Source organism: Rousettus aegyptiacus, unplaced genomic scaffold, assembly GCF_014176215.1.
Source record: "Rousettus aegyptiacus isolate mRouAeg1 unplaced genomic scaffold, mRouAeg1.p scaffold_m13_p_3, whole genome shotgun sequence".
In the NCBI taxonomy this organism is placed as follows: Eukaryota; Metazoa; Chordata; class Mammalia; order Chiroptera; family Pteropodidae; genus Rousettus; species Rousettus aegyptiacus.
The window spans coordinates 164,713,280-164,740,187 of record NW_023416306.1 but is presented as its reverse complement, the minus strand read 5'-3'; the positions used below and the strand labels follow the sequence as shown (position 1 = coordinate 164,740,187).

At 53.5% G+C, this 26,908-nt stretch overlaps 1 protein-coding gene across 3 annotated transcripts in view; it reads left to right on the top strand.

The window, feature by feature from the left end:
• Positions 1-26,908, top strand: part of CCDC88C (coiled-coil domain containing 88C) — a 110,029-nt gene that overhangs the window by 16,475 nt on the left and 66,646 nt on the right. The window lies entirely within an intron of this gene.

The window sequence follows — 26,908 nt, the reverse complement described above, 5'->3', positions numbered from 1 at the left end:
CTTCCCAGGTGACTCTGACGTTGGCTCCCTAGGGGGTACTCAGGCTTGCTTTCTCAGCTGGGGGTAAAAGCTTAGCCACTGCCCAGTGGTGTGGATGAGCCAGCTCTGTGGGGTGGCTTCTCTGGTCCTGGGAAGGTCAGGAAGGTGAAGCCACAGGGGGAAGAACAGGATGGGAGGTGGGAGGGCAGAAGTAAGGGCGAGCTCCATTACTGTGCCGAGTTGGGTCATTTAATTCTTTCGAGGGTCTAGAAACTTGTTTGTCTCTGTTACTAGCAAAGTGACTTAACCGTGCATTATTTAACTTCACCTATAAAATGTGGGTAATGCCACATTTTAGGTTGCAAGGCTCGAATGAGACAACTCAGGTCAGTGCACCCTACTAGCAGTAGCTCACGCGCTCAGGCCGACGCTGCAGGGGCTGCCCTGCTTGGTCTGTATTCTGCAGATGGAGGACGTGAGGCACAAATCCAAGTACAAATAGAAAAGCAGCCGCAAGCCTCTGACTGCGGAGGCAGAAGGTAGAGGCATGAGTTCCTTTGAGCTCACCTCTCATTCTGGCCTTGGGTGACATCACAGTGCCTGCCTCAGGGATCGTGTGGAGGATGTAATGAGGCCTTAGGCTGATGGTGAGGATCAGGTGCTCGGGCTCTAGCCGAAGGGGTGTGGGCCGTCCTGCCTCTGCACCATGCTTCATTCATTTGTTAGTGAGCAGATTACGGAAGAGCCTTTCCAAAGGCCGCGCTCTCCGGGTGGTTTGGATCCATCCGGTACCTGTGCACATGTGCGCCTGACTTCTGCCCTGCACGTTTTTCTCCTGTGTGAGCTTTTTGTCCTCATCTTACTATGTGCTTACAGCGTACTGCACGTCTCAGGCATGTTATCTTCGGGAAGCCTTTCTGCAGCCAGGAATGAACCTCTTTAAAAGCAGGCGCTGCGCCTTTGTCTTCGTGTGCCTTTCACTGTCTACCATCAGCGTGTTAGTGACAAGATACAGAACAATAGAAGCCAGGACTCAGTGGAGTAAGAAATTCAGAAACTGAGTCATTACATTCAGAAAACGTATTTTGATACTGGGCCGGGGCCCGGGATCCTGTCTCCAGGCTGAAATGACCCTGCAAAGGTCCCTGACCGGTTGCCCCTTTTCAGACTGTTGAATAACTGCAGGCAGGGCCCCGCTTTATTCATTCCGTGTCCCATCAGTGCCTGACTCGTATCAGGTACTCCAGGGCCTGAGTAGGGGGAGACCAGGACCTACCGGCAGGGTGGAGAGGTAGGGGGATGGAGGAGGGGTGCATGATTGGAGCCTTCGAAACCTCCCCGGCCCCCAGAGGGTTCCCTGCTGCTCTCACGCCAACCTGCAGGCTTTTCATGTGGTATTTGCTTTGTTGATGGAGATGCCATATGTCAGGTACGGGGTAGCTCAGTCCCTGGGGGGTAGAAATTAAATTCATTGTGTTCAACTTTGTCTAGCCAGCCCGGCTCTCTTGAGCTTTCTGATGTTCAGCCTTAATGACTTGAAAACTTTCAAAATAAATGTCTCCTTTCCAAACCACAGCAACTGAACAGGTTCACCCTCCTGTTCCTATAGCCAGTCAGAGGAGTTTATTTCCCTTTCAAGGGTGGAATTGTGGCTGCATGAGGTAGCAGAAACTTTGAAGCAGTCTCGGCACTTTTTGTGCTCAGTTGGTCTTCTAACCCCCTACGTCTCCTTGTTGGGGTGAGAATTGACGTTCGAATTTTATAGAACTCCCAAACCTGGATTTTCCCCATGGAAATGGACTAGGTCGCAGCTGTGGTTGTCTCAAGCTTGAGATGCCGGAAGAAGGAAATGCCGGTTGTTTCCAGTAACTCCGGGCTCTTCTTTAGCCTCCGGGGGCAGTTAATCCAAAACAGCTTGTCCCGACCGTCAGAGGAAAGCGGAGGAGGATGGGGAGCAGGTCACCTGGGAGGCGGAGGTGGGCAGATCCGTCCTGCTTCCCCTTTCCTCACCACCCGTGACCCTGGCGCAGCCTGCCTGCGCCCGAATCGGCCCTTCGCCCTGCTCCCCAGGGGCTTGACAGCACCGTGCTTTTTGTCCTGCAAACGGCAGGCCTCCATTTCCTCTGCATGTGTCCGTCAGAGTCCCCCCAGCCCTGACTTGGGACGCGCAGCCTGGCCTGAGCCCTCCAAGCTGGTTCCTTTGTCAAATGGGAATAGCTGGACTAGACTCTGGGTTGTGACGATTCAGAGAGAGCGCGGGCGCCTGCGAAGTGCCCAGCATGGTGCCTGCTGCAGAGCAGGAGCTGGGGAGCTGGGCCGCCCTCGTCCCCCTCCCCCACACTCCTGGTCCTGCCTCGGCACTTCCCCCTCCTGCAGCTCCTTCGCTCGTCTGCCTCTGTGAAGCCCATGCGCTCTGAACCCGAGTTTAATTATTTTTATCATCACCATCATCACCTTCTCTGTGTCCCACACCAGTTTACAGGCTTCTTCAGGGCAGGACTCTGGTGGGCTGCCTTTGCCCCTCAGGGCCTAGGAACACAGTGACTGCCGCCGAAGGGCTGGCCTCACGCTTGCTGATACCTCGCTTGGATTTGTCTGCCGTGGTTCCACGCACTCTGTCCAAACGGAACAGCACAACTGGCCTGGCCGTGCCCCGCCGGCCCAGGAGTCTGGTGCTGGCTGAGAACTCCCCAGGACAGGTTTGTGTGATGGGCCACCCTCTAAAACGTTCCTACTTGAATGCATCACCTATATTGAAATTCTGGGCCTTTATTGACCTTGGGGTTCGAAAGGTGGGGCACATTGATTTCTTAAGGCAAAGCCACTTTGACAAGCCTTTAATCTTGTCCTTTTAAACTCAAACAGCGTTTTTAAACAGAAAGTAATTGGAAATGTGACCAGCGAAGCCTTACTCTTTTTTTTTTTTTTCTTTTTGAAAGGATTCTCCTCTAGTTCCACTGAGTTGTCCTCCTTGGTCTGGGGGGTTGAAGTCAGGACCTCAGAGTTCCAGGACCATAAGCAGCCGGGGCACATAGGAGGTGTAGGGGTCATCCAATGCCAAAGTTCACAGGTCATTTAAATGAGTCTGTTGAAGAACTTCATAGGTACAGTCTCAGGAAGGGAGAACTTGAACCACTGGAGATGGCCGGGCTGGTGGGGACAGGGTCAATTGGGAATAGCCGTTGTGGTGGCTTTGGAGGGTTGGGAGCGGTCAGATGGAGTTGGGAGGTGGAATTCATGATACGAATTTGAAATACAGTGAATGCTCAGATTTGGTTGGAAAGAGTTTAGAAAGTGTGATGTGTAACTTGACTTTAAACTCCAGAGTAGACCAAAAATAAATAAAAAGGAATATGGCATGCTCAGGAAAATCTAACTTTCAGTCTTTTAGGAAGCTACCTGATTTTAGAAGTCATCTTTGACTTGTAAAAGCAAAGAACAACACCCACGTTCATAGCAGCGTTATTCACAAAAGCCAAGAGGTAGAAGCACCCAAGTGTCCATCAGTGGGTGAATGGATTAACAAAATGTGGCAGATGTACAATGGACTATCATTCAGCCTTAAAAAGGAAAAAACTTCTGACGTATGCTACCACATGGCTAAGTGAAATTAGCCAGCCACAAAAAGACAAATACAGTCTGATTTCACTAATACGTGGGAACTGGGGCAATCAGATTTTAGAGACAGAAGTAGAATAGTGGTTGTCGGCCCAGCGAAAGGGTGGAGGAAATGGGGAGCTGTTATTTAACCCATTAAAACCTTAGTTTGGTTTTGCAAGAGAAAAATAATTCTGGAGAATGGTGCAATAATGTGAATGTACTTAATACTACTGAACTTAATGTTAACGATGGTTAGGATAGTAAATGTTCATGTGCAGTTCATGTAGTTTTTTGTTATGTGTGTTCTACCAAAATTTTACTGAAAAAGGACTGAACTCACACCCTTTCTTTCTGGAGACCACTGTACTTTCCACTCTGGTTCGAATAGGTGACCCGTGCGTGACTCAAGCAAAAGATGGAAGATGTTTTTACTCCATTCTCTGGGCTTTGGGACTCTGGGTCGATTTGGATTTTTTGTTGAGTTTTGTTTTGTTTGTTTTATTCAGGCTCCAGAATCCTGTAATAAAATGAGACCAGCGGTTGGCTTTTTGCATATGGTACCTGGAAGGTGGTTTCGATGGCTTCGTCAGGGGATGCAGCAGGTGTAGCTGTGGGCTTTACCCCTTAGGGTCTAGCAGTGTGGATTTGGAATAGCCAGTTGGAAAACTAAGAGGTCAGACGGCTGAGTGCTCTGGAGTAACCCTTGCATTACAGCCCCAAAGCTTCGTGCCACAGAGGGCTTAGATTCACACAGGTACCTCTGAGACGCCCGCTTGTATTACTTCTGCACTTTAGCACAGAGTGCGTGCCTCGCCTCGTGTGTTACACTGAGTTAGGTGGGTTCCCACCCTCTGTAATATGGTAATGAGGTGGAGATGCTAAAAGCATAAATGAAGAGGCTAGAAGGTTTTATGGAACATCTGGCTATGTGCCAGACATCGGTCTCAAATATTTTCTGAAGGAATGAAGAGGACATCTAATAAGAATGTACGTGTTGTAATCACAAAGGGCTTGAAGCCCTGGCTTTAAAGTGGTTAAGTGACAGGGCACATCTACTTACTGAGCAGGACCAGTCAGCATTTTTTGCTTTTTTTGGTGGTGGTTTTTTTTTTTTTTTTTTTTTTTTACCCTTTTCCTTTTCTTGTTTGTTTTAAAAGAAAAACCTTTTCCCTTGGAGTCAGCATAGGGGTTTTTCCACATAGAAGCAATGAATCTTAAGTTCCGGCAGCCAAGATGCTCCTGTTGATGAAGGATAGTCCTGGGATGTAAGGACCTTTCAGAAGTTCGTGCTTAAATTAAACCAGGATTAAACTGTCAGGCGGGGAAGCATCCCTTTCCCCTTGAAGGCTTTTGGGTCTAGGTCAGCGACTTCAGCTTTAACTTGGAATCACATCTCTCTAGAAGAGCAGTTGGCGACTTCCCGGGGAGGGCGAGGAGGAAGGTGGTAGGCAGGGTCAAGTGACACAGTCCCCTGTTCCCATTTTAGTGTCTGGACTTGGAAGGGGGAGGGCGGGGCCAGTTTTTCTTTCTCACCTTACCTGCCGGACCTTTAGAGGCCCGACTCCACCTGGCCAGTAGCAGCTGAAGCCTTAAAATGAACTGCTTTGACCCTCGCCGGGGCGGGGGCAGGAGTGCTCCCTGCACCCCTCGGTGTCCTCAGATCTGGTGCTGGGCTGGCATCCAGACTAACACCTGCCTTGGGCTGGTGAGCAGTTCCTCGGGGAGAGGTGCTTTCCCGTCTGGCAACGAGCCTTTCCCCCGAGGGAGGCTTTGACTCACTGCACAGAACCAGGAACCTGTGCAGTTTCTTTCCTGCCTTCTATTTTTATCACATAAATGATCGTAATCAGAATAAATCTTTGCATAAAAAGAGAGAAGGCAGATGCTCCCTCACCATCCTGCCTCCTCAGCACATTAAAGTGGTTCATAGTTCACAGTCCTTCTGTGGGCCTTCCCTGGGAAGGGAACTGTGGCTTTCGTGGGGACAGCTGAGGGCTATTAATACCCGAGGCAGTCCTTTACCCCGGCTCCGAGGGGGAGGAGCCAACATCTCTATCCCCACGGGTGCTTCTGAGGCACAGCCCGCTGTGAGAACAGATCTGTCTTTATTTGGCTGGAACGTCGTGCGTTGGAGTGTTTCGATCCTTTTTTAGTCATTTTCTGTGTTTCACAAGTGGCCGACAGCTCGCCATGTGTGTTTCTTGTTTACAGGTCAGTTTGAGAGCTTGCTGGGAGAGTCTGAGTGAAGCCCGGGGCAGCAGACACAGTCATGGTCTGGTCTCCGAGGTCACAGCAGCTGGTTGCACAAGAAAGGCCGAGGCCCTCAGCCAGAATTCAGAGTCGCTGTGGTAGCACGTGACAGATACCTTAGCCCAGGGCATTTCTCCGAGTCGGCACTGCCTGGTACCTGCCTGGACCTCGGAGCGGTTAGAGTCCGCATCAGGAGTGTGGGAAAGTTGGGCTGAGGTGGCCCAGTTCCCTCACCTCACACGGAGCGGGCCCTGGGGCAAGGTAGTGGGGAGGTAGGACAGGGGCTTGCCTGTGGCCACATGGTAAATAACGGCAGAGCTGGGACCCAGCTCCCATGTGACATGACAGATCAGGTCAGATGTTGGCTGGGGCTCACTTACCACCTGGTCCTCTCCCGCTTGCTGGCCAGAGGCACAGTTGGGACATCCCTGGGACTCGATAAATGGGTTAAGGTTTGGGTGACTCTTAATGAGGGTCGTTTAAGAACAGGTTATTTTGGTGTGTGGCCGTTAAAGTCCGAAGGGATGTGAGGAGTGGCCCAGTGTGATGGTTCCCAGCCCTCGGGCCCCGCCTCCCCGCCCTGCTTCCCGGAGTGAGAGGGTCTCATTTAACTGGTCCAGTGGGCTTGGGTATCGATATGGTTTAAAAGTTCACTTAGGTATTTCTAAGGGGATGATTCTGATGTGTAGCCAGCTGAGAACCAGTAACCCTATTCAGCCTGCAACTCCTTTGACAAACGCGAAAACAAAGATGGGGCCATCGAGTGGTTTCCTTCAGTCCCTTCAGCGATGCGAAGGTGACTCCCGGACCCGAGGTCTCGGCTCCGGTCCCCTGCAGTTGCTTCCTCCCCTCCTTGCCGTATTTCCCATCAGGCATCAGCCAGAGATCTTCAGTAGCCTTCTAGAAAGTCGTGGGGGTGGCTCCGGCTTATCTGCATAATGTGGACAGATCCACTGGAGTACATCTGAGTTTGCTTCCTGCGCCTTTTTCCAGCCAAAAAGACAGGGCAAGGGAGCTCGGGGTTTTTTTTGTTTGTTTGTTTGTTTGTTTGCATCTGGCTTTGGAACTTCGGAGGAGATAGAAAGGGAGCACTCAGACATGTGTGGCAGCTGTCAGCTCCGGAGGGGTTTTGTCTAGAGTGTGATTCCTACAATGCATGCTGCCCAGGAGGCTTGGCCTTAGTGGGGTCCCTGAGGAAAGACTCACTAGAGCCCTAAACATCACCTGCCCCCTGTGCTGGGCCTCCCTGGGCAGGAGACTAAGCAGAGCCTCCAGGTGCTCCTCTTAGCAGCCCAGGCCTTTGAACCTGAGAGGCTTGTTCCCGAGCCCCCAACAATAGGCTGAAAAACGCAGTCTGTTGTTAGAGACCTTGAAAGTTCTTAGATGAGCTTATTGCTCCTGGTTTGGTCGTCACGTGTGTAATTAATCTCGTTTCCAGTTTTAGCCATCCAGAAAGGTCGTCCAGGGCGTGAGGTGCTTCTAGTCCCCTTGAGCCCCTTCCCCTTGACAGGGCTTTGCAGAAAACCCTAGGTGCTCTTGTCCCCCCAGTTGTCACTCAGCTCCAGGCTAGCTGCCTCTCAGGAGTTCTCCCCTCCGCTGAGCGCCTACTGTGTGCCCGCCACTCAGAAGCACCATCACTAGGTTCAGAGCTGAAACTGCCTGACCACAAATTCCACAAACAAGTTCAACGATCTTTGCATAAACATTTTATGTTTCCAACTCTGCAATTCATTTGCTTTTCCAACACAAGTCCTTGCACCAGCAGCCATGCATCTTTGGCACGAACGGTTGCACCAAAAGCTACTATCACCCTGGGCCTGGTCAGTCTACTTCTTTGTGCCTCAGTTTCCTCAAAAAATGGGACTCACAGCACGGTTGGATTGAGGATAAAGAAATCAAAATATTTAAAATCCATAGGCGAGTGCCAGGCACTCGGCGTGTAAGTGTTGGCAGTCACTGCCATTCTTGCACTTGATGGCAGAGGGTGCCCAGACCGGCCTCCCGCAGCGGGCTTGGGCCAGCTTCTTCAGCAGAGGCACCGTAGTTGGTTGTAAGGCCCTTCGGGTGGTCTAGAGGACTAGACTGGTCCATAGCCCATGACAGCAGAGCCTGGACCCCTCAGGTCACCCCGGCACTGGGCATGAGGAGGAAGGTTGCCGGCCTTGGGAGTTGGTGAGGGTCCTTCCCCTGTGAGCTGTCACATTTCACACCATACCGTGGGCACTATGGATGTTTACAACCTGCCACGTGGGCTGTGTGGGCAGAAAACTCACAGATTGGCCTCTAGAACAGAAACTGTCCACTGCCACAGCAGTGAGGAGTCAAGATGTGGCCCGGATGAGGATGTGTGTGTGCACGCTTGTGCAAACACACAGGCCTCTTGGCCCTGACGTGAGTCTTCTGGCTGCATTTATTTTTTTAATCGTAGGTTCATCATAAGAGAGAGAACGCTCAGTCATCAAAAGATCTATAAACGTATGAGGTAATTGGCTCAGACGTTATTTCCCCATTTTACAGATGAGGGTTCGAGGCCCTGGGATGTGGAGTGGCTTGCTCAGGGTCACAGCTGGAGATGTCAGACTGAAATTGGGACCCGGGCCTTTCTGGTCCTAGTGCAGTGTTTTCTTCTGCGTTGTGTGGCCTCTGAAATAAAAATAAAAATGCATGTGGATAGTTTTCCAGGAGATGAGGAAGTGGGTGGAGATGTGCCATAAGCCGTGAGCCCTGTACCTCACTGAGGACAAAAATGGACCTCTAAAACCCCAGAATACTCAGACCCCTGTTTGGCACACCCAGGTAGGGCATCAGCTTCTGGCTTCAAAGCCACCCACCTGGTGACCTGAAGCCAGTCTGCAAACACAGGTTTCCTGTGGGCCAAGTGGGAATGGGGATCCCCACCTCAGAGCTGGGCATGCAAGTCACCTGGCACCTTGCTGGTTCCTGCCTGTTGGCTCCCTGTCTCACTGAGGCTGCAGGAGGCTCCCATCTCTGAGCCGCGTGCCTGGGTACCACTGTGTGTCAGAACTGGAGGTGACGAGGGCCATGGTCTGATGCGGAGCAGGGGGAGTTTGGCCACTGGGGCGTTTCTGGTGTTCAAGGTCTTTGTTTCAGTGAGACAAGAGAACTCAGGGTATGGCAGAGAGACAGAGAGGACTCATCCTGACGGTGGTTGGATGACATTTGTTGGTAGACTTCTTTTTTTCCTAGGTTGTTAGAAGTATTCTGTGTCCGACAGGTAAAACTCCTGTTCTGCGCTTTTCACCGGTGTTCTATGCTTTGGGGTCCTGCAGACCTGCACACCTAGACCTCAGAGCAAAACTAGTTCAGGGTGCTGTGCTCCTGGGGGGCCTTTTCTGTGTCAGAAAGGAAAATGGTGCTGGTCTCATGACATGGCTCATTAGAAAAGGCTCTTGGGAATCTAAGTGTACACGTTCCATTGCTTCATGTGGAGAAGTTACTCTGAAAGAAAACAAATTCTCTTTAGAAAGTAGGGACCATATTGTCCTTTGATGTTGAGTGGATGGTGACCTAAGAGCCACCCCATGCCGTGGATTTGAGGGGTAGGGTTTGGAGCATCACTAGATGCAGCCAGATGCAGCCGTATGTCCTCCCTTGGGGTTGTCTGGTGACCAAGGGCACACTAGTGGGCTTGGATCCACCTGGGGGCTGCGTGTGACCAGGGAGGGAGGGAAGCGAGGACAGCAGGGCCCAGAGTCCAAGCACATGGCTTATTAGCGCCACACTGACAGTCTAATTCACCAGCTGGCTCTGGGAGCAGCAGGAGAGAGTGGCCGAGGGGGGTCCGAGGTGTGAGATGGGGAGCGGGGTAGCGAGCTGCTGTCTTCTGGTGCCCAGTTCACAGCCTAGCAGTGCAAGTCGGGGTCTTTCCTCCTGAGAAAACCTGAGGACCCTCGTGGCTTGGATTTGACGCGTTGATTCTCACCGCAGCCTTACTGGTTGCACCAGGGCAGCGGGGTCCCCGGTGCGGCGTCCGCAGAGTGCCTTCCCAGGATGCGCCATGCGGTCCCTGGAAGCCCTCCCCTCACGCACGGCGCAGAGTTGGCCGCCATCCTGGAGCTAGAGGGCTGCTGCCCTTCGGCAGGGTTCGCAGCATGACCTGTTGCTGGAAGTTTGCACACAGATAAGTTCGTTTCTGTCTCACTGTGAGAAAAACGGGCCTCCGTGGTTTGAGGCGATCGCATTTCGGTGGCACGTCCTCTCTGTCGGCGACTCCGGCTCCCCGTCTCAGCTCGCAGTCGACAATAAAATGGTTCATAACCCGCGGGAGTGCTTGTGTCTTTTCCCAGCGCTTCATGTCCCCAAGAGTGGCGCTGTTCCCAGGGGTGTCCGGTTTCCCACCGCCGTTGACCAAGCCCCACACTGCCAGGGTCTGGCAGAAGCAGCAAGAACTGGTTTGGCTAAGTAAATGGACACCTGGATACCTCCCCGGCATCCTCAGCAAATGAGGACAGGCTCAGTCAGTTACCGGACCTTTGAGGAGGCAGGACGGCCCTGGGCTCCTCCCTTCTCCCCACCCCCTTTTGCTCGGGTTCCTTGCAAGGAGAGTGAGGGAGGGCCTTGCGTTTCCTTGGTGTTGGCGGGGGAGGGCTCCATTAAAGACAGCCGGTTTTGTCTGGGGCCCTTTATGGCCCCCTGAAGTTTCTAGCCCGACCCTCCAGTGGAGCAAGGACCCCCACTGGAGCACGGTGGGCCTGGGCTGTAAGCACGCTCTGTCCAGCTGACTGCTCCGTCCAGCTGACTGCTCCAGGCACCCGGCAGCGTCAGGGCACAGGGTGACTCTCACCCCGTCTCCCACTCTGAGCTGCTGGTGGGTAGAAGGGGGCTCCTGCAGACAACCGGGTTTCCAGCTTCCCATGGCTTCGGGAGGAAGGCCCTGGGGTTTGGGGCCCTGACAGCTGCTGAGCAGGGGTGCAGTGGAGCGTGGAGCCAGAGCCATGGCGTCCTTCAGGAGGCCTCTGACCTGACCTTAGGGACTGTGGTCAGACGAGGAGCTGCGAAGGGGGAGGACGGCTCCCACCGTGGAGGGTGCAGGGCAGGGGTTTCGGGAGCGAGGGCCTCATGCTTTCCCTGAGGGGTCGCGGGTGACCGACAGGCCCTGGGCAGTGGCGGCCTCCTTCCCAGCCGGTGCCACAGGTTGCTGCCGTGGCCCAGGCAGGTGGCGCCGTGTGTCCTGAGTGGGGTAAATCAGGATTTGCACCTGGCAGCACGGGCCTGGTTGGAGGGTGTAGCTGAGTCTGCATCGTGTCCAGGAAGGCTGGTCTCTCCCCTGAGTTATCTGCGGGACCCAGGGAGCATCTGCTCACACCCGCACCCACTTCTCAGGCCGAAGGCAGACTGGCTCTTCCTCCCTGACCTCGGTGGCCCCCATCTTCTGTGTTCTCTCTCCGTCACCTGCCGAGTGGCTTCCTCAGGGCCCAGGGCATCAGGGCTCAGCCCTGGGCCCTGAGTGGAACTTGGGGTGAACAAACATCCCTGCTCTGGGGGAGCTTGGGCTTGAGTTACCTTAGAACGTGGCGGAGGCAGAGGCCGAGCTGGAGATCAGACGGATTTGTAAGGGCTTCGGTTTAAAGAACCCTTCTGAGTCTTATCCCTAAGGAAGGCAACGGTTCAGAGTCCAGCTACTCTGGGGAAGGATGAATTGTTCCCAAACTTGCGTGGTCTCCTAGGTGCTGTGTTGTGGGGCCCACCGTATTTACAGTGTCCTTAGAAACCTCTTAGTCCAGGGAGGGGCTTCCTCTGCGGTGCAGATGGATTAGCCGTGGCTGCCCAGAGTGCCTGTGGAGAAGGGTTAGGAGGTCTTGACCTGGGCTCTGCGTGAAGGAGCTGTGATTAGTTGGTGCTGTCTGCCACGGAGGCGGGGTGAGGAGCATACAGTGTTCCTTGCACAGCGTTTGTTATCTCTCGTTTTATGGAGGAAGACGCTCCGTAAATGTCCCAGAGGCATTGTGACTTGTTTCTGTTTAGTGGTAGGTTTGGAACTAGAACCTAAGGCAGCCGAATCTCTACCCAGTTACCTTTTCTGCTGCCCCGACACTGAAGAACTCATCCTAGCTGGAGAGGGCTGACATTCGATATGAACAGGGAGGAGAAGATGTCAGATCGGCCCTGATGAAATGGGCTGTTCAGAAAATGCACCACAGGACCCAGGAAGGAGACAGGGAGCCGGGCTCGGACTGGAGAGAGGACTGAGCTGGGTCTCGCAGGAGAGGCCCAGTTTGGATAGAAGACAATCCTGCCATCCCCTCCAAGGGGACTGTCTCTCGGCAAAAGACTGGCCACCTGGGGCAGAAAGTGCACAAGCTGCCACCTTCCGCTCTGTCCCGATGTGTCGGTAGCAGGAAGAACGTCATGGGCATGGACAATGCAGAGAGGATGATATCCTAACCTCAAAAGATTCCTTCTATGTTCACCGGCCGGTTTGTCACACCTGCCACGTCCCCTGCACCTGTGCACTGGTGTTCCGAGACTTGGGGCGTGTTCCCCATGCGGCCCCTTTGGTGATGTATGATGGGTCTGGTGGCTCACAGCCCCCTTTGAAGGGCAGGCAGGGTGGGAGACTCGGACTCCCTGTGGAGAAAGCCCCTGCACTTGTCACTTAGGCATCTGTACAGCCAGGTGCTTCTCCAGGAACCGTCGTGTGCACAGGCCTGACCCTGACCGCGAGGGGAGAAGTACTCTCAGCAGGTTAGACAAAGGGCAGCTCAGGCATACGCTGCTTCCCATCCCAGTTTTTAGCTCATTTTTCTTGCTAGACAGGGAGTCAGTTTGGCACTTAAAGAATTGCTTCATTTTCCCCCGGCCGTTACTACACCCTTGTGTGTCGTCAGCCCCCCAGTTTCACATTCTCTTTGGCCAGTCGTTAGGGGGAGAAAGCAGAAACCTGCTTGGGGTGTGCAGACGGGAAATCCTCCGTGGGCGTCCGTCTGCTGGGCAGGTTTCCCCAGTGGGGATTCTGTATCCACGCCCTCCCCACCCCGCCCTCCCAGCTCCCACGGCTGGGCTGACTCCCCTCCAAACACCGCTTCCTTTTAAGAAGCATATAGGGAAAAAATGTTTAACTCATGTAATTGTGGTTATGTAAGAAAATTCCAGTATTCTTTAGAGACGCATTCTGATGGCGGGGTGAAAATGAGATGACACTGGACTTTAAAATTCTTTTCATTTTATAACAAAAGGAAAACAAGATGCTCATCGTTGAATTGGAGGGAGGGGTGGGTACACGGGGTATTCTGTTGTCTCTCCCTTTATTTACATTCGAATCGTTTCACAGGAGCAGTTTTTTAAGTGTGTAGGATTCTACCGAAAACTTCTGGGCTTGTGTGTAACTGCTGGTTCCCTCTCCTAAGACTGTTTTACCTACTTAGAGATGCATGTGGGACTCAAACGCCAGCACTTCGCTCTTCCTTCCTTGCTTCCTCCTTCTCGTTGAACACAGATATATTTCTTTCTGTAATATTTTCTGAAAACTCGGAGTGTTTTCATCTACCCTAAGATGACCAGAATTCTGTCAGGGACATTGTACAGAGGTTTTTGGGCACTCCTGTATAAATAGTAATGTGCGTTTTGTTTTTATTGGACAAACATTTATCGAGCATCTGTGTATGACGACCACACAGACACGGACACCGATGACATGGGGGAGGGGCCCTGCCAGTCTCAAGGTCTCATTAGAAGCCGGAGGGTGCGCCCCAGGCGAGGGTCCTTTTAGGGTCCAATCCCATTGAATCCCATTGCATGGAGGTGCTTTCACACAGTGGGCCTGTCCAGTGCCCAGCCATCCATCTGGCCCCATTTTGACATCCCATAACACTTAGATTCAACTCCAAGCCCCTTTACATGTAGTTAAATTTTCTCATCCTATTTTCAGGGTAGATCCGTTCTCCAGTAATTAAACTTCTTAGGGGCAGAGAAAGTTGTTTTATGTGTGAGTGTTGATTTTGAGCAGGTCCACTGGAAATGGGGAGTGAGGTACTCGGTGGGAGGCCCAGACACCAGTGTAGGTCCCAGACCTGGCTGTGGAAGGCCATTGCTGGCACCTGTCTTCAGCCAAGGAGAGCAGGTGCTGGAGTAGGGTGGCAGGAGGTGAGCCCGCGCTGCAGTCTGTTCCTGGGCGGCACCGTCAGCTTCCTGCTCTCTTGGGCTTGCTGTGAGGAGGCTCATGAGTCGGGCAGTAAATATCGGAGTGAGAAAACACTGGCTGTAAAGACCAGCCAGACCTCACAGCAGCTCATCCGTGGGCCCATTTCCTAGCCCTGGGTGAGAAAGCCTGGATCCAATACACACTGGCCTAGGGGTGTCTGTGTTTAAGCCCTTGACCCTGAACTTGACCCTGTTGAGCTGTCTTCCTTGATGGAATCCTCTGTCTGCAACGTCATGCTTGCTCTTCTAGACTCTCTGTCTGGCAAGAGTTGGCCTGTTGAGTGGGAAGCCTTGCTGGGAGGAGCACTGGGTTTTAGAGTCTGGTTGGCTGGCAGTTAAGACGCACTCATTAGTTTGTGGTTCTGGGTCAGTGTCTGCTCCCTGTGAAGAGGGCGCTAACACGAGGGAGTTGGGAAGGATCAAAGCACTTGGTGAATTCTAGCGTATTCTAAGTGTTCGCTGTTCCGTTTCTCACCCACTGCCGGAGGGAATGCAGATTGGTGCATTCACTTTGGGAAACGGTCTGGTATTGATGCCTAAAGTTCACCATCCACAGCCCCTGTGGCCCAGCCGGTTTCCTGCCTAGATGTATTCTGGAGAGAGGCTCCTGTGCCTGGACCCCAGGATACTTGTACAAGAATGTTCACAGCCTTTCTGTTCACAGCAGCAGAAGCCTGGAAACAGCCCAGATGCCCATCGGTGGGGGATGGATGAATGCACTGAGACGCGGCCGCACAATGGAATATTATACAGCTGTCCAAACAAATTAACGAGGGCAGCGTGCACTGATGTAGATGGATTTTAGCAATATCATAACCACTAGGTAAAAGGAGCGTGTGCTCCCCAAGAGTACGTACAGTGCTATTTCTTATCAAGTTAAGAGCAGCTAAAATGTACTCTTTAGGAAGATTTACTGATGCAGTAAAACTATAAAAAAGAGTGAGGGAATGTCACTTCTGATTCAGACTGATGGTGTCTTGGGTGAGAGGGGTTAGGGGGTGGGATGGGGGCACCATCCGGTTGGAGATGGGTTATTGTCAAGGTCCCAGCCTTTGTTTTGGGCGGTGGGTTTGCAGGTGGTTATTACGTTGTGAAAAGTAACTAAATGAAAGTGAGCCGTGTGTGACCACGGATGAGTGTCATGAGCCAAGGATTATGATTAATAATTAACCCAGATCTGTACATATCAGGTTCACCACCCGGCACTGCAAGTTCGTTTTAGCAAATGCCCTGAAGGCCCAGTGTTCACTGGGGGTGGGGTCCACTGTTCTGCAGCCGCCCCCCGTCCCCCTGCTTCTCCCTCTGGCCTGGTGCCTGTCCATCCAGCGCAGGTCTTCCTCCGTGATGCCCGCCGGTCGCAGTGAACTCGGCTGCCTGTGGCTCTACTCTTTAACCACTTGTTTCCTATCTGTGTCGCACAATCAGTGCCTTGTTACAGACGGCCTCACCCACTGATCATTTCCACACGCGCGTATCTTTCTAACGAGATGGTAATCTCCACGAGGCCAGAGGCTGTGTTTTATCTCTCCTTATGTGGCAGATTACTCCCCAGCTCCTGTCCATCCCCCTTCTTCCTTAATAAAACCACCCCCAGCCTCCCCTCCAGCGGGGCCCGGCCCTTTGGCCCAGGGAGATATGAGTGGCGGTGCTGAGCCTTCCTGAAAGGGTGCCAGCATGCCTTCCTCCTCACTGCCTGGAGTGCAGCGCAGTGCCCAGGTCCCTGACACCCCGAGCTGGGGGGCGCTCATGGTCTGCCTGTCTTCTAATATCTCGAATCCCGTGTGAGTCATTATTTCTAGGTCCCTGTCGCTCACAGAGTACTGCAATTCTCAGGGATGTAGCATGCAGCTGACCCCCATGGATCTTGGCACTGCAAGGCACCGTGAATACTGTGGATTAAAAAGTCAGCAGGATCTTAGATTGGTGTCTAGACTCCGAAGACCTGGCGTTGGGTCCTGGCCCCACTCACCCACAGGTGACCTGGGCGAGTCACTTGCCCCTCTGAGCTTCACTAGTCAGGGAGTTAGGACCCGTGCCTGCCGACCCCCGGGGTCAGCAGCACAGTTGCCAGCTGTTCGGTGCCGTGTGCCTGGCACTCGTTTTCTGAAATGTAATTTTCACAGCAGTCCACCAGCCGAGTGCACAGCAGAGGTGTAGACTCACCTCTCAGCCTGCCCCGAGCAGCGAATAGACTTATCAGGAATAGACTTAGAGGCCCCCACGACGCACCTGTGCCTGTTGAAGCTACGATGTCCCCAGCCTGTGCTGCCAGCTCTCAGTGGTCACTATGACCCCTCTACTCGCTAGAGAAGCTCAGGGCGGACAGTCTGAGATGAGCTTGCTTTGGCTTGGCCTCTGTTTCTTTTCATTTTTTTCTACTTTAGCAAAGAGCAGTGTCTCGGTGGGCACAGGGTTGAGCCACGCTGTGCAGAGGGGTAGGCGGCCATGCTGGCATAGGGGGGCAGCTTGTGCGTGTGGAGCTACTACCAGAGAGGCCAGCCTGCCCGCTAGTATCCCCAGCAATCAAAAACATTTCTGGATCAAATGGATCTTGCTTTGGCAAATTGCTGGGGGGCCAGGGGTAACACCTGCTGGTTAACATTAAATGAGCTAATACAGTGTCTGGCCAGCTTCCAGCTTATTAGGCATCATGATTTGTTGTAGTTCAAGAGAGAGTGTTCTTTGCACTCTGGAACGGGGAGGGTGTGTTTAGTGGCCTGAGGTCCTGAGGCGAATGTTCTCGCCAGACCCTTCCCCCATGTGGTCAGTTGGTTGAGTTTAGCCAGCAGCTGGTGAGCATCTGCTGTGGGCACACATGCAAAATTCTAGGGGTGGGGTGGCAGGGAGGGTTCAGAGGTGAGCATGCCACAGCACCTGCCCCTAAGACTCTGAGGTCCCAGTCGCTTTGAACTCTGGGTACACTGTGACAGGGCTTGGGGGGTACAGAGGAGGAAGTGATCATTTCCCACCAAGGGGCTTGGGTAGGGGAAGGCATTGGGAGAAGTGTCGGAGGGTGCAGAGGATTACATCAGGTGTTGGGTTTGGGGGTCAGGCCACCCCCAGCCCCTCCCCAGCCCCCTGCATGGGCAACTGCCTTGAAGTCATACCATCTGTTGAGATTTTCACTTCCTGCTGAGATGTTAGTCATTACAAACTTGTTTGTCATTTCTTAACCTTCCTTCTCAGTTTTTAAGTGTGTCTTGAGTCGCCCTCCCCCAGTTTCCTGCTATAGAATAAACTCCTGGTGATAGAAGAACCCTCCCGACTTTCTCTTTAGAGGGAGTCCGATCATTTGTTGCAAACTCCTGTGGAGAAGCGACCAGCTCACAAGATTTGTTTGCTAACACCGTATTTCGTCTGAAGCTTTTTGCAGGGGCAGGCTGCGGGGAGGAGGCAGTCATACAGTCTACCCTCGCTCACTAATCTGCTGTGGAGAATTCGCAGTTCCCTCCAGGTTCACACAGAACTTGACCCACTTTCCCTAAGCCTTCAGCATTCTCTGAGGCCCAGACTCTGTGGCTCCGCCCCAGGCAGGCATCACTCATCAGCCACGCACACTCCCCCTGGGCCTAGACTTGCCCTGAGGATTAGCCCAGCGCCCTGCCAGCCCTGCCAGCCCTTCTCACGCAGTGCAGGCTTTTCCTCTTGAGGCCAAAAGGGAAAAGGCAGTGCGGAGAGGATGGCCAAGGCTTCCCGGTTGGTCCTTCCTCCCGCCTGGTTCTGAGCCCTGAGCGATAACGAAGGGGAGGACTGGGGTGAGCCCGGGGCAGGGAGGGTCTCTTCATCCTGAGGAGCCCAGGGCGAACCCCCACGCCCAGGTGCCTGTGGCCTCTGCGGGTCTCACTTTCCCGTCACCACAGGCCTCCTGCGTTTGCGCGTGCAGAGCTGTTCTAAGCGGGGACCCTGGAAGCAGGAGTCAGGCGTGCGTGTTCTCCCCGAGGGTGTCTGGAACAGCACCCACCGGGGGCCCCGGGCCAAGCACTGTGCTTGGTCTCCTGTAGGTTAGGTGTGATGCCAGCCACCTGGAGACCGAACACGGGGGTTGAAACTGAGGCCTAGCGGTGACGAATAGGCCGTGGGCCAGGCTAGGGGACTCCAGAGCCCCTGCTGCCGCTGTGGAGATGAGCGCAGAGCGGGCGCCAGCCCCCGACGCGCTGAGCGGGGGCTCTGGTTCCCCTTTATCCTGGGACTGCGGCGTGTGACTCCAGTGCCTGTGTCGGGAGACGGGGTGGGGGAGTGCCTGCCGCTACTTTTCCCTGCCACCATCATGACCCCAGTACGAACACATGCACCTGGAGCGCACCTTCGTTCCCAGCAGCTCAGCACCACCTCCTCCTGGAAGCCTTTCCGGATTAGTCCCTCCCGTGTGCGCTCACTGTCCCTCGGCTCAGATGCCTCACATCTGCTTTGTTAGGGCACCGGACTTGCCAGCAGGTCTGTCTGTCGCCAGGCTATGGGCTCCACAAGGGCACACCCCGGACACCCTCGCTGCTTCCTGTCCATTGTGTTGAGTTCGTCTGTCTCTGCATTTTCTAGATTTGAGGACAGAGGTCTTGTCTACTTACACTGCCCCCTCTAAGCAGCACACCACCTGCCACCGAGTAGGTGCCCAGGAAATATGGCGGTGTGACCGAGAGTGAATGGCTGCCCGCCAGCGCCCTGCCCCGGGGAGATGGATTTGGAGGCCCGGCTGACTCAGGCGCATTGGTGCAGTTTATCCTGTGACATTCACACTGTGGGGCGATGCGGTGCCTGGCTTCTCCGCCTGCCTTTCCTTGCCCTCGCAGGCCCCGGCAGGCTGCCACCTGCAGCCGGAGGCTCCCAGGCATTCCGCCACTCCTGTGATGTGCCCCTGGGAGTGAGGAACTGGTGTAGCACTGTCAGGCAGCAGGTGTGGCCTGCCAGGGCGTGGCGCCTGCCGCATCCCTGCCTGAGACGGGCGCCTGCAGGCGTGGGGTGAGGGGTAGCGTGGAACCGAGGGGAGCGCAGTGGGTGGGTAGATGCCGTGTGATTCTCGGCTACTGCTGAGACGGGACGGCCATGCCCAGGGCGGCAGGTGCCCGGGGAATCAGCCCAGAACCCCCCCACCTGACGAGGGTCCCCTAAACCTGGTGGTGGCTCTTCCAGCCTGTGCGACGAGTGCCCCTGGCTTGCTGTGACCCTTGCATGCTGCACTCTGGCTGGTGGGCGGTGCTGGCTTTTGGGCCCTGCACCCTCCCTCGCCTGCCCATCTATAACAATGTCGACTTTCCAGGAAGCTCAAACAATGGGCGGGCTTTACAACGGCTGATTCACAGTTGTTAGATTCCTCACTGTCATAAAATGAATTCCTTACACCAACCCCAAGCACAGATGCTGCTGTTTGAGCAGGGAGGAGTGGACAGGGCAGCCCTGAGCCACCCGAGGCACTGAGGTGTGAGGACAGGCCCAGCCCTCCCTCCCCCTCCCCCAGAGACCCCACGGGAGGGTGGTCCTGGCACACAGTAGGCCCTCAGAGGTCTCTGCTGAATGGAAGTGAGCTCCTTGGTGTGGTGGGAAGAGCCTGGGGCGGAGTCCCGGGAGACCTGGGTGTCTAGAGCTGAATGTGATGCTGTGTGCCCATGATTTTCTTTGGGCCTCAGTTGCCCTGCTCTTCTGGTGGGAAAATGCTGATTCTTACGACCCTCTGCTGTCGGCTGGGATCTGTATGCACGGGTGCGCATCCGTCTGTAGGTCCGTCTTGGGCCCTGGTCCCTTCCCCACCCTGCACCTGTGGTTGCTGACGCCATCGCCAGAGTTCATTCCTAACTCCCAACCTTGGCTGCTGGTGACCAGGCCTGAATTCAGCATGTGAGATGGTCCCTGAAACACCTTTTATGGGCAGAAGTTCTTCTCAGAGGACATGAAAGCAGTGCTTTGCCCATGCTTCCGGGGCGGCACCCCCCCCCCCCCCGTGCCCCCTTCCTTGGTCCAGCTGCTTAGAACAGGCTCTTCCTAGCATCAGATAAGGAGACCGCACCCAGGCATCGTACAAGCCCTAAAGGGAGGGTGGCGAGTGCTCGTGGGGACACTTGACGTTTCCTCCACTCACATCCCCGTCGGGTTTCCCCTGGGTTCTTCCAGGACGCGCGGGCCCTGGCCTGTTTTCAGAGAGGGCAGCCCTGCGGGGTTTACTCCGTAAAGGCGTGCTGTGCTCCGCTGTGTCAGCACCGTGTCCCCGCTCCCGAAGGGGCCACACATCTCTTAGAGATGGTCCTAGTCCCATTACACATGAGGATGTGGCTCAGAGGGGGACTGTGACTTGCCTGAGGCCACACGACGAGCAGCTTTGCCCTCACGTGGCGGCGTTCGAGGTTCCAGGTGCCCCTTCCCGCAGGTCTCCTCAGTCAGCTCAGAGGAAATACTTTTTCTTCTTGCAGACAAGAGAATGGGCTCGGTTTGTTTCTCTGAGCACAGCCGTAAGGACAGGCTGTTACGAAGTGTTCTGGGGGAGGGCATTTCCTGGTGATGTGGTAACCGTAGGCAGCCCGAGTTGGTGGCCTTACATCGCTGGGTCCTGAGACGTGTGACCTAGTTAGGGGAGCCGGTGCCCCTGGGCTCGTGTGGATCTGAGCTGGTTTCAGGCCCTGGGGACCCCAGGATTAATTGAGACGAGGTGGAACAGATGGGTTGAATCTATCAGTGGCTTTACGTGACAGCCTCTTAACATAAAAGCACTTCATTACCCACTCGTTTGCCAGGGCCTCTGCTCCGGTCCAAGCAGGAGCTCGGCAGAAACGGAGCCCCGTGTCCAGATGGAACTCCAGGCACACAGCCCCTAGGCCGGGCTCCAGACCGGCAGCCGAGGGTAAACCATCAGGCTTACGTCTCCTCTCGGTGCTAAACTAGAAAACCGCGTTCCTAGTGGGAACATCCCAGAGAGTGGGCTGTGGCGCTTGGTTTGGGGGTCAAGTCCTTGTTGTTCTCAGACAAGGTGATGTGGAGGTGTGATTGGTTGGAGGGGGCAGCAGGCTGTAAATAGTCACTATAGAAGGTATGAAGCAAATTAGCTGTAGAGAGTACCCGGGGCGGGTCATTGGGAGGTCGGTGTTGTGCAGGGGACAACTCACCAGCCGAGAGCGTCCAACCCTGACCTTAATCTGGGTTCTGCCCCTAAACCCTGTCACCAGCATCATGCTACAGTTCCCTCAGGTTGAAAATCCTGGTAATTCTTGCCCTGACCACCTCGCGTGACTGTCGGGATAAGAGAGACGGGACTCTCCCTGCAGTTGGGTGTGCGGCAGACCTGGAAACATACCCCTGACCTTGTGAGTCTCTCTGTGGATTCCCGTGCCGGTATCTCAGCCTGTCGGAATCCCAGAGGCATCCCACCTGCAAGAACCTTGGCGAGGGCCGTGCAGTTTCTGGCGGCGTTGTCACCGTGGGGTTTAGGACGCTGGAATAGCCTGGGAGCAGTGGCCCGCGTGGGAGACCTTTCCTGCCTGAGTCACTGCTGCGGTTTAGGAATACAGAATTAACATTGCTTTGTTCCTTTGCTCATAAAGCGATCACATTTGGGTTTTCACAGTTGCAGAGCATGGTGTTCAAACCAGTTTGGCAAATTCGCTTTGAGATGCTTTTACCTTTCGTTGACACCTACAGGCAGTGGAATCTTCAGGCACAGGGTGGCTGATCTTGCCCTGTTGGGAGGCGGAGGAAGTAACTTAACAGAAGTAACTGCCTTCGGGGTAGTGGCAGAAGGCCTTTTGCTTTCAGGACTTGGTTGCCTTGTTTTATTGTGTGAGAGAGAAGACGCCTCTTCCACAAAAAGAAAAAGAAAAAAAAAACATTCAGTGTAAATTTTCAGGAATCTTTTCTGATCAGTCTGGTTTTGTCAGCTGCCCCTATTAGCAGCTTTTTGCTGTCTCTGAGTGAGGAGTTGATTGACAACGCAAAATGTGAAAGTGCCACAGAAGTGGGCAGGTAAGAGCGAGGAGCTAGGGGGCAAGGAAACCATTAAGGGCATCGAGGGTGGCTGTGTGAGGGAGGTGGCATTGTCGCTGGGCTTTGGAGCGTGCATAACGTCCTAGCTGGTGGCAGTTAGGGCCGGGGAAGTGTGAGGAGGAGAATCCCCCAGAGGCAGAGTGTGTATGGTCCAGTATAACCAAAGGCTTAACGTGCTGGCCTCACGTAGCAGCTAATAAATTTCTCGGCTCTCTCATTTACCTTTTGGGCGCCTAGGCATTCTCCCCAGCCCAGCTTAGAAGCCGCCTCCTCTGAGAAGCCTTCCCAGACTTGTCTGAGCAGAGTTTGGCAGCACCCCCTCCGCCGTGCTGCTCCGACCCCTGGCCGTTTGTGCTGGGATTGGTCACCTGCCCGCCTTCTCAGCCAGGCTGAGAGCTCTCAGCTCATGGCACTGTGCTCAGCGTGTGTCTTTTGAATATCTGAACCTGACCATAAGGTGTGCTGTGTGAGTGCTGGGTGCACACTCCAAGCGGGCATCGCAATGTTTATGATTTTCAGTACTGATTCTGAGAACGCAGATAGGTCCTTTGTGTTTCTTCGGCTGTGTGGAAGGCACATTTTGTCGTCCGGATCATCGTGATCTGCTCGGCCGCCGTGAGCATCATCTTCCTCCTGGATGCCTCAGCTGGGTGTTCTCACTTTTCTGAGATTTCTCTGTCATTTACTCTGCACTAACAAAGGTCATTCCTTGGCCTTTAGTAGCATTTTTCCTTCCTGGCAAAATGTCCAGGCGTAAAATTCAGTTTTCATTTGTCGGGCAAAAAAAAAAGATTTCTTCCCATTTCTTCCTGAAATCATTGTTCTTAATCGAACAATCCCAGTGTTTGGAATAAAACTAAGATCCCCTTGCCTTGCAAACACAAACACACGCACACACAAAAGTGTTTACACCCTGCTACTTTCCCGGGACCTGGCATTTTTTGCACCTGTGGAGAAGATGACCTTTCTGTTTGAGCAGGCACAGAGGTCAGCCTGAGCCCTGGCAGAATTTTAAGCCCTTGCAGTGAGGCCCCCACATTGCCTGAGGTGGTGGGTGGCACTCTGCCGTCTTGAAGGGGCCAGTGCTCTGGGAGGCCACCCCTTCCCCCAGCCAGCCCCTGCGCCCGCCCTGGTCGGGCTGCCTGGGTTTTCCTGGCCACAGCTCTTCTTCCCCGCAGGCACAGGCTTTATATTTCCTGATGGGAGACGCCGGCGTGCATTTTGATTTGGGGGGAAGCGCTTTTCTTTTTTTTAAACAGTAATCTACATCATTTTCATCTTGGATACATTGTAAATTGTTTCAGAGGAAAGGATTTAAAAAAAAACTTTTAGTGGTCACAGCTCAATATCTGATAAATAGGTGCTGCTAATGATACGTTCTTTGTGTGGGAAGCTGCACCACCGAGGTGAAAATAATTTAAGCTACTATAACCGCATTACAGAATCTTTAGAAAAATGTTGGGAAAACTTGGCTTTTGCCCCGATCTTTCTAATAGAGTCCTGTCGTTTTGGTTTATCTCCTTTGAGGGTTTTTTTTTTTTTTTTAAACATTATTGATGCTGCACGTACACTTAGGTGTCCATCCGTTCCTTTCGGCGCTCTCCGTCCTCCGGAGCAGAGTGAGTGGGCGCGTCTTCCCTTCCCCGACGCCTCCCCAACATCTTCCCTGCTGCTCCCCTGGCACACAGCCCCGTCACGCTTTCTGTTTTGAGGTTTTGGTTCCAGTGCTTCAGGGTGTCTGCTCTTCTGCCGTTGACAGTTTTTCTGTGAGGTAGACAGTGTGCTAAGAGTTTGGACGACACACACAGTTCTCAGGGGCGAGTCTGAGGGGCTTGTTTTAAGGATCTGAGCCCTGTTGCCACGCGCTTAGTTGTAATCAGGTGTGAGTTTTGCATGCACCGAGGAGCCTCCGGAGTCTGCTCATCTCCCTCGCCTGTCAGCCTTCCCGTCAGCAGCAGAGCTCGATGACCTGTGAAGCCTGGAACTGGGTCCCTGTTCCCTCCATGTGCTGTGCTCCTCCCGCTGAGCAGGTTTGTACTTCTCAGGAGGGGGTTCTTCTAGTGGGAAGGTGAGTTTTCCTTCCTCTCGCCTTCCTGTTCTGTTCTTAGAGCTTCTCGCCACCTCTGAGAGCCAGTGCCACGGGCCTCCAGACTGGCCACCACACTCCCCAGAGGGCCTGGATCAGGAAGCTGGAGCTCAGTGGCGGGCGACTGGCCGGGCTTGTTGACACGTGTGCAAACACAGATGCAGCCTCTGGGGCCCACCAGCTGGGGTGACAGACGCTTCCTGGGGAGTGTGCTGGCCTGTCCCGTCCCTCACCTACATGTGAAGGGCCTTGTTTTTATCATGGGAGCCCGGAAGGACATTAGAATTGATAAGATCCCAGATTTAGATTTTCAGCCTGGGCGGTGTGCATTACAGAGAGCTTTCCAGCCCTGTCCCCCACCCATCCCCACCGCTCCCCCCCCAAGTCCAGACACACCCACCCTCTCGGATCCACCTGTGTGACTTGTTCTTTGGATTGTTTAAAGCCGGGGCCAGTGCAGCCTTCCAGGATACAGCTAGCGCGGTCTTGTTACAAACAGGCGGACCCGGGGTTTTCCCAGCGTCGTGGCCGAGGGTCAGAGAGCCAGCCTGAGGGAACACAAATCCCACCTGGATCACAGGGTTTAACGCCCCCCTCCTCGCCCCCTGCGTGCTCCGTGGAGGGCAGCGTGGAGCATGTCACCAGGAGCTCCGCACTTCAAGCCTGACTCCTCTCCTGCCCACATGAGGCCATGAGGGTCGGGTGACAAGACAGACTACGTCAAGGCTTGTGTGCACCCTCATTCCTGCCTGGGGGTGTGACAGTGGCCTTGGTGAAGGCCTAGATGGTGCCAGGAGGTCCCAAATTGGGGACCTGCTTAAGCACACCACTGGGCTTGTACTCCGTGGCCTCTCTGGGTGTCCCACTGGGTGCAGCCAGCTGGGGCGTGACCAGGTGCCCGCCTCGCAGGCCAGTGTCAGCTGCGGCCTCCACAGTGGCTTTCTGTTCCGAGTGCCAGGTGGGAGGGTCCACTCGTCAGCAGCCTCCTCATGTCCCACTAGATGGAGGCCCTGCCACCCTGAGGGGACATGTTCATTTGCCTCAGGGATCCATGGCAAGTCTCCTAAGTCACCGATGTTGGGGAGCCTCTAGCCGCATGTAGCAGTTAGGATCCCCAGATATGGCTGGTGTGACTGAGGACTTTTTAATTTAAATTTAAAAATCAGTGCTCGATTCAGTTATTGGAAAACTTTTAGGTGTATTTGGAACAACTTGAGTATGCAAAACTACGTTTTCAGAGCAAATGTTTCCAATGAAAATTTAGCATCTGAATTGAGATGTGCTGTGAGTGTAAATTGTATACTGGATTTCAACGATGCGTTCAGAAGAATGTAGAATGTTCATGATTTTTATGTTGGTTACATGGTGATGATGTTTTGGGTGTATTGGCTTAAAGCTTCCCACACAAAGACTTAAAGTTTATTTTTACTTTTTTAAGGTAACTACCGGGTATTTGAAATGTGTGGCTAGCATTATATTTCCACTGGATGGCTCCACCCTTGACACATAGCCCACTTTTGCTGGAAATGTGATTGGTGGTTCTTTAGGAAGAACAGTTAATGATGGCTATGGAGTGTTTTTGGCCATAGGACTAGATTTTAGGAAATCCGTGGTGTTTTGAAAGAAGCAAATAGAGAAAAAAAAAAATCTCTCGTAAGACATCGCTTCTTAATTGCACAAGTGACATATTTCTTGGGGAAAATTATAAAGTACTGATTAGACAAAATTAAACACCCCGTTTTGGAAGAATACATGGGTTTTCTAGCAATATTTTCTAGCCACGTTTCCAGCAGTCTTTTGCTTAGATAATCATCAGCATAAGCACACCGCTTTGCAGTATTGCAGAGACCTTTGAGATGATTTCATGTGCTGTGATTCCTTTAGAAATGCGAGTATGCGCCACTCACTTGGATGCGGCAGAGGGAAACCATCCAAGGCCTCAAAAGGGATTTTAGGTGGTTAGCCGGTGATAATAAATGAATGTTCTAGAAACTGGGCAGAACTCTTGAGTATTGAGGCCGGGTAGGGGCTCCCCACCTCAGGGCCCCTCTGGTGGGACGAGCAGCTGGAAAGGGGCTTTCGCCCGTCCTGTGTTTCGTCCCAGGGTGTGACTGGAATCCTTTGGGGAGCCATTTAGTTGAGAGACAGTTTTTTTGTGTTGAATTTTCCCAAGGCTGAAGGAGGGCTGAGACTGTTACACAACTCAGACCTGTCCGGCACAGGTATTTACCAACTGAGACATGTTTGTGAAAACATTAGCCATCTTTGATGTGGTGACATGTGACCCCAGATAATAAAGACTTCTCCAGCACGGAGTCTGGAAAGGAGCCTGTTGTGTTGGGAGTGGGGTACACCTCACGGTTTAGCGTCCCCTCCCCCCGGTTTCTGGTGGGGACTGGAGCTGTAGAAGGGTAATGACGGAGGATGACGTTGTTTCCTATAGTCTGTGGTGGCAATGTCCTTTCCTGGCCTGCTTGCCCAGGCCACCATTCTAATCCGATGATTCGGAGGTAGTTCTGGGGTGTTCTGCTGGGCCCTGTGGGATTAGCCGATTGTGTAATCGTCCCCCTTTCCCTCATTCGTGTTCGTTGGCAGGATACTGAGCACACAGATTCCTCACATGACACAATAGGGTGACTCCTGAAAACTGTTGTGTCTCAGTGGAAACATTTTTTAAAAGGCCGAAGAGGAGCATTGTTGGTGAAGACTTTTTGCCACAACCACTTTTGTAAGACCAAGAATACTTATGAAACCTACCCCCTTATTTACTTTCTGTAAAATTAGGTTTTTGTCTTCTGATTTGTGAAAAATGAGCCCATTGGATGGGAGAGGCGACCTGCCCTGGAAGTGCTCTGGGAAACGTTGTGGTGG